The 11,723-nt window shown below is 35.3% G+C and overlaps 1 protein-coding gene across 1 annotated transcript in view; it reads left to right on the plus strand.

Annotated features, from left to right (window-relative positions):
* The first annotated feature begins 11,712 nt into the window (after window positions 1-11,712).
* Window positions 11,713-11,723, plus strand: part of LOC149772882 (angiotensin-converting enzyme-like) — a 122,809-nt gene continuing 122,798 nt past the window's right edge. Inside the window, exon 1 of the mRNA XM_089947174.1 lies at window positions 11,713-11,723. This exon is cut by the window's right edge and continues 515 nt beyond it. The gene's annotated coding sequence lies outside the window, so the exon portion shown is untranslated.

Here is an 11,723-nt window from a genome sequence, read left to right on the forward strand (position 1 = left end):
ATTTTTATCGTAATTGGCACATGTGATCTGAGTAAAAGTTCAATATTCAAAGCAACTGATGTGTTGTTTTGTTTTATATAAGAAAGACCATTGGATTTTATGCTTTCATGAGTTCATTGTAACTTGGTCGAATCGACATGTGCGTAACCAATTTTCGCGTCTTTAAATCAAGTTTCGTGTTGATTAACAGTTTAGGCTACCTACAGGGGCTACTTACAAATTAAATTAAGACTGTCAGTAAATGGTTATAGTGATAGGGTTCCAATAGTCAAACAATGCAAGACATCTTACGTGAGTAACGGATCTATCTCCTCCCACCCACCCAACACCCACGTCGTAACTATCAGGGCCGGCGCCTTACATTGTAGGACTGTGAGTCCAGTTGTTATAATGTTAGTCTTTGACCCCCTCCCCCAGTCGCTATTGCCCATTTACCTATTGTTTTATATTCATTTGTAACGAGCCGCAGTGAAAGTGCTGTAAGCCCAATGTTTTCCTAGTAGACTTTAAGTTTAATTTTTTTTTATTCAAATGAAGCCAAAGAAAGAATTATTTATCAAAGAAAAATTAAAAAAAACTATAAAGATGTGTTAATTGATCTGTCAAATCAATATATTCAATTTTCTATAAAAAATATAAACCTGTCGTTTTTATTTCGTTTTAAAGGTATGCAGTGTGTGTACCTTCCAATTAAGTATTTAAAGTGTTTACATTAGTTACTCAGCACCTGACTCTATTTATAGAAGTTGGTATTAAGTAGTTCCCCGGACAGTTTGTAAAGAAATAATCGTAACTGGTTATGATCACATGGTTATGTTATGACCAGTGGTAATCTTCCCTGCATTTATCAACTGATGCAACGGCAATTATAATAAATTAAAAGCTTTTTTTAAAAAAGTTATCGGATATGTTTTTGCAGTTTATATTATGAAGTCCAGGTGGTGAAAATGACCAAGAGGAGCTAGCGGGGTTTTAATATGTGTACTTCTTGAGTATAGCCAAGCTGTATACCCCATAAGCCAAATTACACCCATCAATTATAACCTAAACTAAAGTTAAGTAAAAGGTCTTTTAATAAAACCTAAGATATGTTATGTCATTTCTAATAGCCAGGATGACCTGTGAAGAAAACCTGGGAATTCTTCTTCGTTAAAAATTAAACCTTATGCATAGTGCGAAATTGTTGAGCGCCACCATATTAGAATGGGCTAAGTCACAGCTTCTTAAAAGTAGTGACATGGAATGGCATTGATAATCATAAAGTTCAATAAGTACAAACTAAGTACCACCGTTGCTTTAGACTGAAGAGGTTACATTAAATTGTATCTATGAATAATCTGCCTCACATGCTGAAGTATCTACTAGTCTCAGTTATCTTATGTATCAACTAACTTATCTTCTGTGGACATTCTAAAACATCCAAAGAAACTCGGGGGAAAAAATAGAGCAGGGTAAGGCTTATAGTTGCCGTAGTTGCCCAAAGAGCGATTTTCAATAAAACTGATGATGAATTTTGACGACTTCAATTTTTTGGGAGAACAGCGTTATACTGCATGATTTGAAGACTTGAATGGTGGTTTTGTTGCTGTAAGTTGAGTTCTACTGGCAACGCATTTTTCTGACACGATTAAACTCAGATTTGATTAAAGTACAAAACGCCGGAATGCGATGAAAAAATTGGAAGCATGCATTTGTTTTTATTGTTACCTACTTATGTCACTTCTAGAAAAAAATATGCCTTGTTGTACGTACCACAGTGTTAAAGCGAGTCATAGCGTTCAGTTTCAACACTGTACATAGTGAATTATGCTGCCGTAACATTAGACGTAAAACTGATCAGAAATCACGTAGGGTGTTCGGATGTGTTAGTATGTACAGTGATCGCCCTTTTCAATGGTGTGTTATCTCATATGAAATGTTTTTGTTGATTTATCTTGCATCGCTTGTCTTCACTGTTTCGAATTCTAATCACTAATTACGATTTGACCCTCATAGTGGGATTCACATAACTAAAATACTTTACAAATCAGTACATCTTCCTGCATTATATCAAACAAATTAAAAAAAATGTTTTCTGAGGTTTGCTTTTTTGGTTCAGGTCATTCGAAAACGCAAAACATGCATTGCTAAGTATGTTAGGGCCTATGGAAAACGTACACACTGACTACTAGTTTAATGTTTAAATTTGTTTCGAAAACCAGTCCACAGAGGAAACAATGAATGCCTGATATCCTGTACAATATTAACCTTCTTTCTACTGATGTGAGCAGTTCCGCGACTTTCGAGTTTGTGTTCGTATTATGAGCATTTAAAACTAGAAAATTAATGCAAGTTTGGACATTTCAAAGCATGTCATTATGGTTACATCGCGGTGTCGATAAAAGTGCAGTTTAAAACGCAATACTTTCGATACAGGTCCATCATTATGCTAATTAACATAAATACCTATAATTTGTACAGTTCTCAACAAATATCAATACATTACAATCTAGAGCAGATATATATTTTTACATCTGTAGTACTAGTATAAAAAACGGTAAATTTGATTACAAACGTATCGTTCTGATAATTGAATTGGACCTTTTGTCACTTGAAGCTATTGTCATTTGCAGGGATTTAGAGTAGCCGATATTAGCCCACCTCTACACTGTCGACGTGATCTCAAATAATACCATCTGCGTCAGTGTCTACACCAATTAAAGCATATATGTGTATAGCCTCTTTAATCAAACATGTTTTAGGCCTAGGCAGCTGTTTGGAGTGTGTTATATAACACTTTAACCCCATGGGAGGAGCTAAGGGGCTAAAGTGTATACATGCATGACATTTTGTGTGTAACTTCTTAATTAAGTGTTTGTATTTGCCTCAGGCGTTTGGATCCTGAATACACAGTATCATACCTGAACTCGTACAATTTGGTGAATGGATACATCTTCACGAGTATTATACTTTCATTACAGATGTTTGGTCACGGTGACCCATATTACACGCTGCTTCGAATTTGTACAGTTTTGTGTTTAAGTTAGTTTATTTTCGCAAGCTCATTTCATGGTAGAATCATTGAATTAAACGAGCCTTTGCAACTATATTAGGGCCGCAGTCTTATATCAAAATAAGTTAATTGAACTACAATTCACATTGTATTGTCTTGTGTTAAGCTGTTGTGTATAGCTTATATATAACTAGGTTTATGAGTATGAACCTTGATGATGGGATATGGCATGTATATTTGCTAGTGCCGCCCCTTTGCAAGTTCAATGTAACCTGCATTTCTAATTTTACTGGTGTTTGTATTTAGTCCATGACCAATGTAGTATTTTTGTATGATCACTTGTATGTTTACTTGTATAGCTGGATCTGTTAAACTTAATTAGGGAATGCATCTGGATATATATATACAAAAACATCATCTTAAAAGTAGTTCACTGTGATTATATTTCACACTTCACTGACTTTGGTTTCATGTTGCGTCTGAAACGCTCGTACCGGAGTCGTTCGTTATATAGGTTACTCGTCGTTCCCGGGGCCCCGAGTGGCCGAGTGGTCTAAAGCGCTCACCGTTCCGGATCACATGTCATCGTTGTAGAATCAGAAATTTGGTGATTATACGTTTTCGCGTTTATTTCATGACTGATAGGTCTATGGCAAGTTGGTTACAAACTTTTCTATCTAAAACCACGAAGCATAGTGAGCGGTGCATCGTGATTAAGTCATACATCCTTAATGCCAAATGATATCACTATTACCGTCATGACATTTTTCAGTAACTTATAAGTGCGTGTGTGTTTGTCCGTTTAAAGTTCACTTATTGTGTGTCATGTTCGAATGATATAACGACTTGAAATATTTAACAGTTAGATACTTGAATGCATCGCTATTAGTACTACACCCTTAAAATGAAACAGTCATTATGACCCACATTTCATGATTTACTAACGTGTTAAGCATATGTGTGTAGTACATGACAACATGTCTTAGAAAATGTCATATACATCCTAGCCTACTTGGACCAGTCAAGGTGGAAGCATAAATAATTGCGTTTTATCGATAGCGGATTTTCCATATTAATTACTTCACATTGATCAGTGGTGACTGATTAACCGCACTAGTTTATTTTTCTAAAATAAAATCAAATAGCCTGATGTTTGGGCTAAACAAGTACATATCGAATGTATGAAATGCAATAACCGTCAAGTTGTGCCATTGAATATATATATATATATATATATATATATATATATATATATATATATATACATACATACATACATACATACATACATACATACATATATATATATATATATATATATATATATATATATATATATATATATATATATATATATATATATATATATATATATATATATATATATGTATATATATATGTATATATATATATATATATATATATATATATATATATATATATATATATATATATATATATATATATATATATATATATATATATATATATATATATATATATATATATATAAGTTAATATTCCCTAGTCTCACTATGTCTGCCAATATAAATTGTTAGTTAAGCGTTTTAAAATCTAAACGGGAATGTTTATTATAGTGGACTTGTAATTGTAGTCTAGCAGCTTCTTCAGTTTTTGTGAAATGCTAACGTGCGACTTATCCCAGTCATTTTTAGTGTGTGTGTGTGTGTGTGTGTGTGTGTGTGTGTGTGATTTGGATCTTTAACGTAGCTTTAACAATTTTTCAGTCATGTCGCTACTATGTCTGCAGTGTGATAGTTTATAGTGATGTCTAGCACTGGGGCATCATGCCGCAGACATGTAGCATGATGTCCTACCCAGTCATATTATCCTGACACCAGGCCGACCAGTCCTAACACTAACCTCTTAATGCTGAGCGCCAAGCGAGGTAGCTGATAGTACCATTTTAGTAAGTTTTTGGTATGACGTGGCCGGGGATTGAACCCATGACCTCCTGCATCCGAGGCGGACGCTCTAACCACCAGGCCACCGGAGCGGTCAGATTAATTTTTAAAGTAGTTCGTATTTTAAGAGAAATAGAATTTGAATGTCTCGAGATTTTCGATGTATTTATTTATTTACTTTAACAAAATGTAATAAATTAATTTTAGAATAGAGGTTCTTGGAAAATTTGAAAATGAATTTGATAATCTGTAAATGCGGGTGAAATAGTTGAACAATTGTACACCAAACCGGTTATAATATCCGAAACAGATGGACAAAATCATAGAGAAGATTTGTAAAGGTCATCACTTGTATAGGAATGAATTTCATATCGTGTCAGTAAAAGCACCTTTTCAATTAAGTGCAGTTATACAGTCTAACGGTAAGTCGAATATTTTATTTTTAACAAATATCTTTAATTTCTTTCTCCTGTCTTCAATTCTTGTGAAATGCCAAAGTCTGAATAGTGCAGTAATGCAGAGAATATTTGATATATTTAGAAAACTGGATTTTGAATGAGCTTTTAAATTGCAAAATTGAGAGAATACAAATGATTTCGATATTTCTGTAAATATATACAAAATAGTTGAACCATTTTAAGTCAAACGGTTAGAATAACTGAAATAAAAACAAATATGACATGCCAAGAATATGTAAAGCTCATAGTTTGCACAAATGTTGCTGTAACTATATAGTACTATTTTAATTAATCATTAGATTGATTGCAAAAAATATTTAAGTAGGGGTTGTCTTGGTTTTTAAAGTTTCGCATTATTTCTGGGCTTGAAGATACATAAATCTATTATATAGTTGTAATAATATTTACAGCTATATAAATAGATGGATACGTGGTAAAATGTATCATCCAGGTGATCGCACTTATGAATCAGCAAACCTTGTTATCAAAATCCTTCAGTAAGTTGCCAGGTATATTGGCTGTTTTAATTTAACTCCGCATATTTTGTATGCAATTTGTCCATAGATTTGTATTGCCTAGCTCTTCATCATTAACTATATTAGGATCGGATAATTGACACAAAAAATGCTAGACTGTTATCTGTTATTTATCTAATAATTTATCCTGCTGTTGTAATTTTCTGTTCTTTGATTTCTATTAGAGCTTTCTATTAAAAGTAACTTATTTGGTTTTAATATTCCAGCTATTATAGTACATCAGTGCGCAATAGGAATTTCTTTGTTTTATTCGAATTATTAAACTATTGTTCTCGTCAAAATAGCAGGTGCCTGCTTCTTTTACTCACTGTAAAGAAGATGCTTTTACTCTGAATGTGTTCAGATTCGTTGTGAATATGTTCTATAAGTGCGATCAGATTCGTTGTGAAGTGTTTTAGAAGTCCGTTCAGATTCATTGTGAAGTGTTTTAGAAGTCCGTTCAGGTTCATTGTGAAGTGTTTTAGAAGTCCGTTCAGATTCATTGTGAATATGTTCCAGAAGTGCGTTCAGAGTCGTTAGGAATGTGTTCTATAAGTGACTTCAGATTCGTTGTGATTGTGTTCGAGATGTGCGTTCAGATTCGTTGTGAATTTCTTTCAGAAGTGCGTTCAGATTCTTGTGAAGTTATGTTATACGTGCCTTCAGATTCATTGTGCATGTGTTCTAGAAGTTCCTTCAGATGTGTTGGAAATGTGTTCTAGAAGTGCCTTCAGATGTTTTGGAAATGTGTTCTGGAAGTGCGTTCAGAGTCGTTGTGAATCATTGTAGAAAAGAGTTCAGATTCGCTGTGAATTTGTTCCAGAAGTGCTTTCGGATTAGTTTTAAATATATTATATTGCGTTTAGATTCGTTGTGAAGTTATGTTATACGTGCCTTCAGATTAATTGCGAATGTGTTCTAGAAGTGCCTTAAAGGTGTTGTAAATGTGTTCCAGAAGTGCCTTCAGATTCATTGTGAATATATTCTAAACGTGCGTTCACAGTCGTTGTGAATCATTGTAGAAGAGAGATCAGATTCGCTGTGAATTTGTTCCAGAAGTGCTTTCGGATTCGTTGTAAATGTGTTCTAGTACGTTTAGATTCGTTGTGAAGTTATGTTATACGTGCCTTCAGATTCATTTTGAATGTGTTCTAGAAGTGCATTTAGATGTGTTGGAAATGTGTTCTAGAAGTGCATTCAGATTCGTTGTGAATGTTTTCTAGAAGTGCGTTCAGATTCGTTGTCAATATGTTCCAAAAATACCTTCAGATTCGTTGTGAATTTATTTTAGAAGTGCCTTTAGATTTGTTGTGAATGTTTTCTAGAAGCGCGTTCAGATTCGTTGTCAATGTGTTCTAGATGTTCGTTAAAATTTGTGGTGAATGTGTTCTAAAGGTGCATTCAGATTCTTTGTGAATCATTGTAGAAGAGAGTTCAGATTTGCTGTGAATTTGTTCCAGAAGTGCTTTCGGATTCGTTGTAAATGTGTTCTAGTGCGTTTAGATTCGTTGTGAATGAATTCTAGAGGTGCGTTCAGATTCTTTGAGAATTTGTTATGTAAGTACGTTCGTTCTGAATATGTTCGTGTGTGTGTGTGTGTGTGTGTGTGTGTGTGTGTGTGTGTGTGTGTGTGTGATTTGGATTTTTAACGTAGCTTTAATATTTTTATAGGTCATATCGCTACGATGTCTGCATTGTGCAATATATAGAGATGTCTAGCACCGGGGCATCTTGCCGCAGACATATAGAATCATGTCCCACGAAGAAACATTAGCCTGACATTAGAACGACCAGTCCTTACACTAACCCCTTAATGCTGAGCGCAAAGCGAGGCAGATGTTGGTATCATTGTTATAAGTCTTTAGTGTGACTCTGACGGGGTTCGCACCCGGGACGCCCGCTTCAGAGGCAGAAGCTCTAACCGCTTAGTGCGTTCAGATTCTTTGTGTGAACATCTAATGAGTAAGCAAAACTAAAAAGCTCCAACTCCGTAAAGGTTCACAACACTAGGCAGGTACAAAATGCACGTACTACCTGAGCATCCCCCAACATTTCCATGAAAACAGCATCCCCTAACATTTCCGTGAAAACAGATTTTCATCAGTGCGACAGAGAAGTCAAGCTGTTTTGCTAACCTTACTTTCTTCTGATCTGTCTAGTCATCTCATACCAGTCGTCTCAGTCAAGATGTCCACGCGCTTAGAACTACTTTTTATAAAAAAAGAAACCCTTGTTGTCTTCTGCTGTGTCTGACATAGCTGTTCTAAAATCACACAACAACAACACCAACAAATATATAACAAAAACATTGTAACTTAAGCTTAAGCCATCTCTGAGAATACACCATACAAAAACATTTCGAGAGAGACAAAGACATACACGCATGCGATGTCGAGGTTTTTGGTATTTTCCTAGTTCGTTCCACACAACATAGTCTATTTTACCCTATATGCAGGCCTGGCTCAGTACATTTTCAGGTCAGGGTCATTAAATGTAGCTAAAGCTACCTAACTAGTTTTAAATACTTCCTGTGAAACAAGTTATATACTGTTAGCTACATTTAATGACACTGACCTGAAAAATGAATGTGTGAGGATAAAATTTTAATTGCTGTGGGAAATGGACTTAGATAACACTGGTCCATGCGCATAGACTATAGACCTATACACTTCATAGCCTCCCAACTCTCTTAACAACCACAGAAAAATTAGTAACAGCCAGAAATTATTCTAATTTTCTTAAGCATCTCCATTGTGCCCCAGCTGAATAAAAAATTACCTACAATATTTAATGACAAATAATGAATATACCAGCAAGAAGGAATTATTTATCCGTCAACACATTAATCCATAAGCATATTTCACTGTAGCATTTGCTATATTTCCAAGACAAAACAATAAATATTCAAAGAATTCGTAAATTTTAAAGTTTATAGCACATGGTTATCAGCTAGAGTTCGTATTTTGAGGGCCTTTGATGCACGGAGGTAATTTTACAATCTATACTAAGGACAACACAAGTATGTCACAAACAGATTCAACTCCTCCAAAGAAAAGAAGAGTTATATACGATAGTGACACAGATCTATCAGCTAGAGATCTGTGCTACTATCGTATAAAACTCTTTTTATTCTCATGAATAATATAAAGCAAGATGTTACTCTTCGTTACAGCTTGTACTAAGTGTAACTACAGTACATCTGAGTAGCCAATATCGTTTTATTATTTACAATATAACTTTTCAAAATTCGAACTGATGAAAATAAAACAGTTTCTTGTAATAAATATTAATCATTTTTGTCATTTTCATATAACATCCACATATTAAATGTCATAATACCTCATTACTATGCGACGTTTTATGACGTTATTTTTCTTTGCTCGCGCGTAGAAACTGTGCACCTCGGATGCAACGGTCACACCCTAGCCCTTATTAGCATATTTGTATTAATGAGCCACATGTAAACATTTGTGCATGAACTATATTTCGCTAGTGAAGTGTTTTTTTTTTTTACTTTAAATGAAAATATTGGGTGAGAAAAAATAATCTACGATGGGATTTGGACCAAGCCAAGGAAATCCAAGTCGCGGGGTTACATTATATGTCTCACCACGAGGCACGCCTCGTGGGGACACAAATAATATAACCCCTTGACTAGGATTTCCTTGTCTTGGTCCAAACCCCAACATAGATTATATATATTTCAGCTGTGTCTCAGTGGAAGCGATTGTCGCGAGAACGAATTCATAACGTACCGAAAAAATAATCAAAAGCGCCTTTCAGTTCATATGATGTTTCTAAGCTTGGTGATATTCAATTAACCTGTTCTTTTTGTCCATATACGTTCAGGAAACTGATGCGTAAGCTGGGTACTACTTTTGGTGCGTAAGAATGTTATGATGTATTCCTCCACCCGAAGTTCTACAATGACAAACTGAGGAATCAGTCTGCATTGTACATCACTAGTTTTCTCGGGCTCTGACATTCGTACCGTCCACTTCTCGCTATGTAAACTTCCGTTGTCTATTGCGTCATACTTTCGGTGTTAGATAAATGATAACTATCCACCACTATTTGTGAACAATGTACAAAAATCACGTATATTTTACACATCACGTTCCATTACCCATGCAAACCTACTAGCGACATAGTCTTTATAATATGTTACCGCCCATTAGTGATATAATACCACTGCCAACCGAAATGATGAACATTTGATAGTACGTTGCCACTTGGAGAAAACCGTAGACTTTGAAATTTATGATATTTAATATACCGTCGACTGCATTTAATCTGATCTTTGTTCGTATTATCTTTATGCAGACATGTAAGACAGATGACATTATAAGTTATCATGCGAGGTGGGCAGACGCCATCATATACCAATGACAGCATCATGACATGCTTCAAAACCGCCGCATTCAGTGTTATCTCGTTGCCCTTGTGCTTGATGGGATGTCAATGCAAGGATCGGGAAAATAGTCACAATCAATCAATATTGTTGTGCAGTAATACGTGGTAACAATGAACTTGGGCTCAGATGACCCAGGAATCAAAACATCGTAACGGAAGCAATGTATTCCTTGAAGAGCACGAGACACGTGGTGCGTGTACCAAACAATCACTGCCGCTCGGGAGTACGGGGGCGACATTTTCAAACTAGCAGTTATGGAAATGACATTAATGTTGTGCTATTTATGCCCAGAATTGTGTCAGCTTGGATAATTTTGCAAACATCAATATGGGAAAATACGGTAAAAGCGGTGCCCTTTGCATACTGCCTACGTTAAGCGGATACGCTTTGATTTCCTCCCTTGATCAAGTATTGACACCATCAAGCGTATGACGTCATAACGTCAAATATACAACTTTTGGGAATTAAACAGCTAAACTTACCTTAAGCATTCTTCTGACGGATATACCTTTAAGAGTGGGATCGTATATTATCTTGAAGACATGAATTGATATACTATGTTTCAATTAGTAAATTCTCAGCGTTCATATCGCCGTCTAGCACTCAAAATATTAGAGCAACTTGTCCTAGTTTCACTTCGTGTTTGTGTTTTTTTTTTTTTTCTTCTTCTTTTGGGTCCAGATTTCATTTTTCTTTGCATGCCGATGAAAGATGATGATCGGATGACACAAGGAAATGCAGTTTAGAGACAGTAATGTTACTAACTAGCGGCCTCTCATCCTGACTTGGCCACTCCAGATCTGTTGGATATACCAAACTGAGAAGCATGACTACGATTATGATTGTTGTGGTAAGAGTCGAACTTATTCGACTGGCATCAGAAAAAGACGAGGTTAATCCAAATGAAGCATTACATAACGTAGACTACATATGCGTGTATCTTCCTCCCATCCTTGTTTATTTTTACGTTCGTTTTATTCTTTCTTTCCTTAAATGTTCTAAAATGCTTCTTTTGCCACCTTTCTCAGAGGTAGAAACTTCTAAAGATACTTTCAGCTTATATTTTTGGCAACAGTTAGGTCTAAACGTAACGCCCAAGAGTTAAAATAAATATTTTTCTGTATATTACGGAGATTCTACGATTACTCACAAGTGAACGTAGAATACGTGCCAAAAAGTGTCACCTTTATTTAATGTAAAATAATACATATTGACAATACAAAAGTCCCTGTTTCTTAACCCATGTCGGCAGATGATCTATTATGATAGACTTGTACCAGAATCTATACGGTACTGAAGTGAGCTCTTTACATCAGTATCGATGGCAAAGAACCCGGTCAGGTGGGATCTGGGTCGGGTTGTGGATCTATGCGGCGATAATATAAATTGAGAGAGAAGTGGGCATAAGCCCATTCTTTT

This window comes from Sinohyriopsis cumingii, unplaced genomic scaffold (assembly GCF_028554795.1).
Source record: "Sinohyriopsis cumingii isolate HCF-2022 unplaced genomic scaffold, ASM2855479v2 utg001050l, whole genome shotgun sequence".
NCBI lineage: Eukaryota > Metazoa > Mollusca > Bivalvia > Unionida > Unionidae > Sinohyriopsis > Sinohyriopsis cumingii.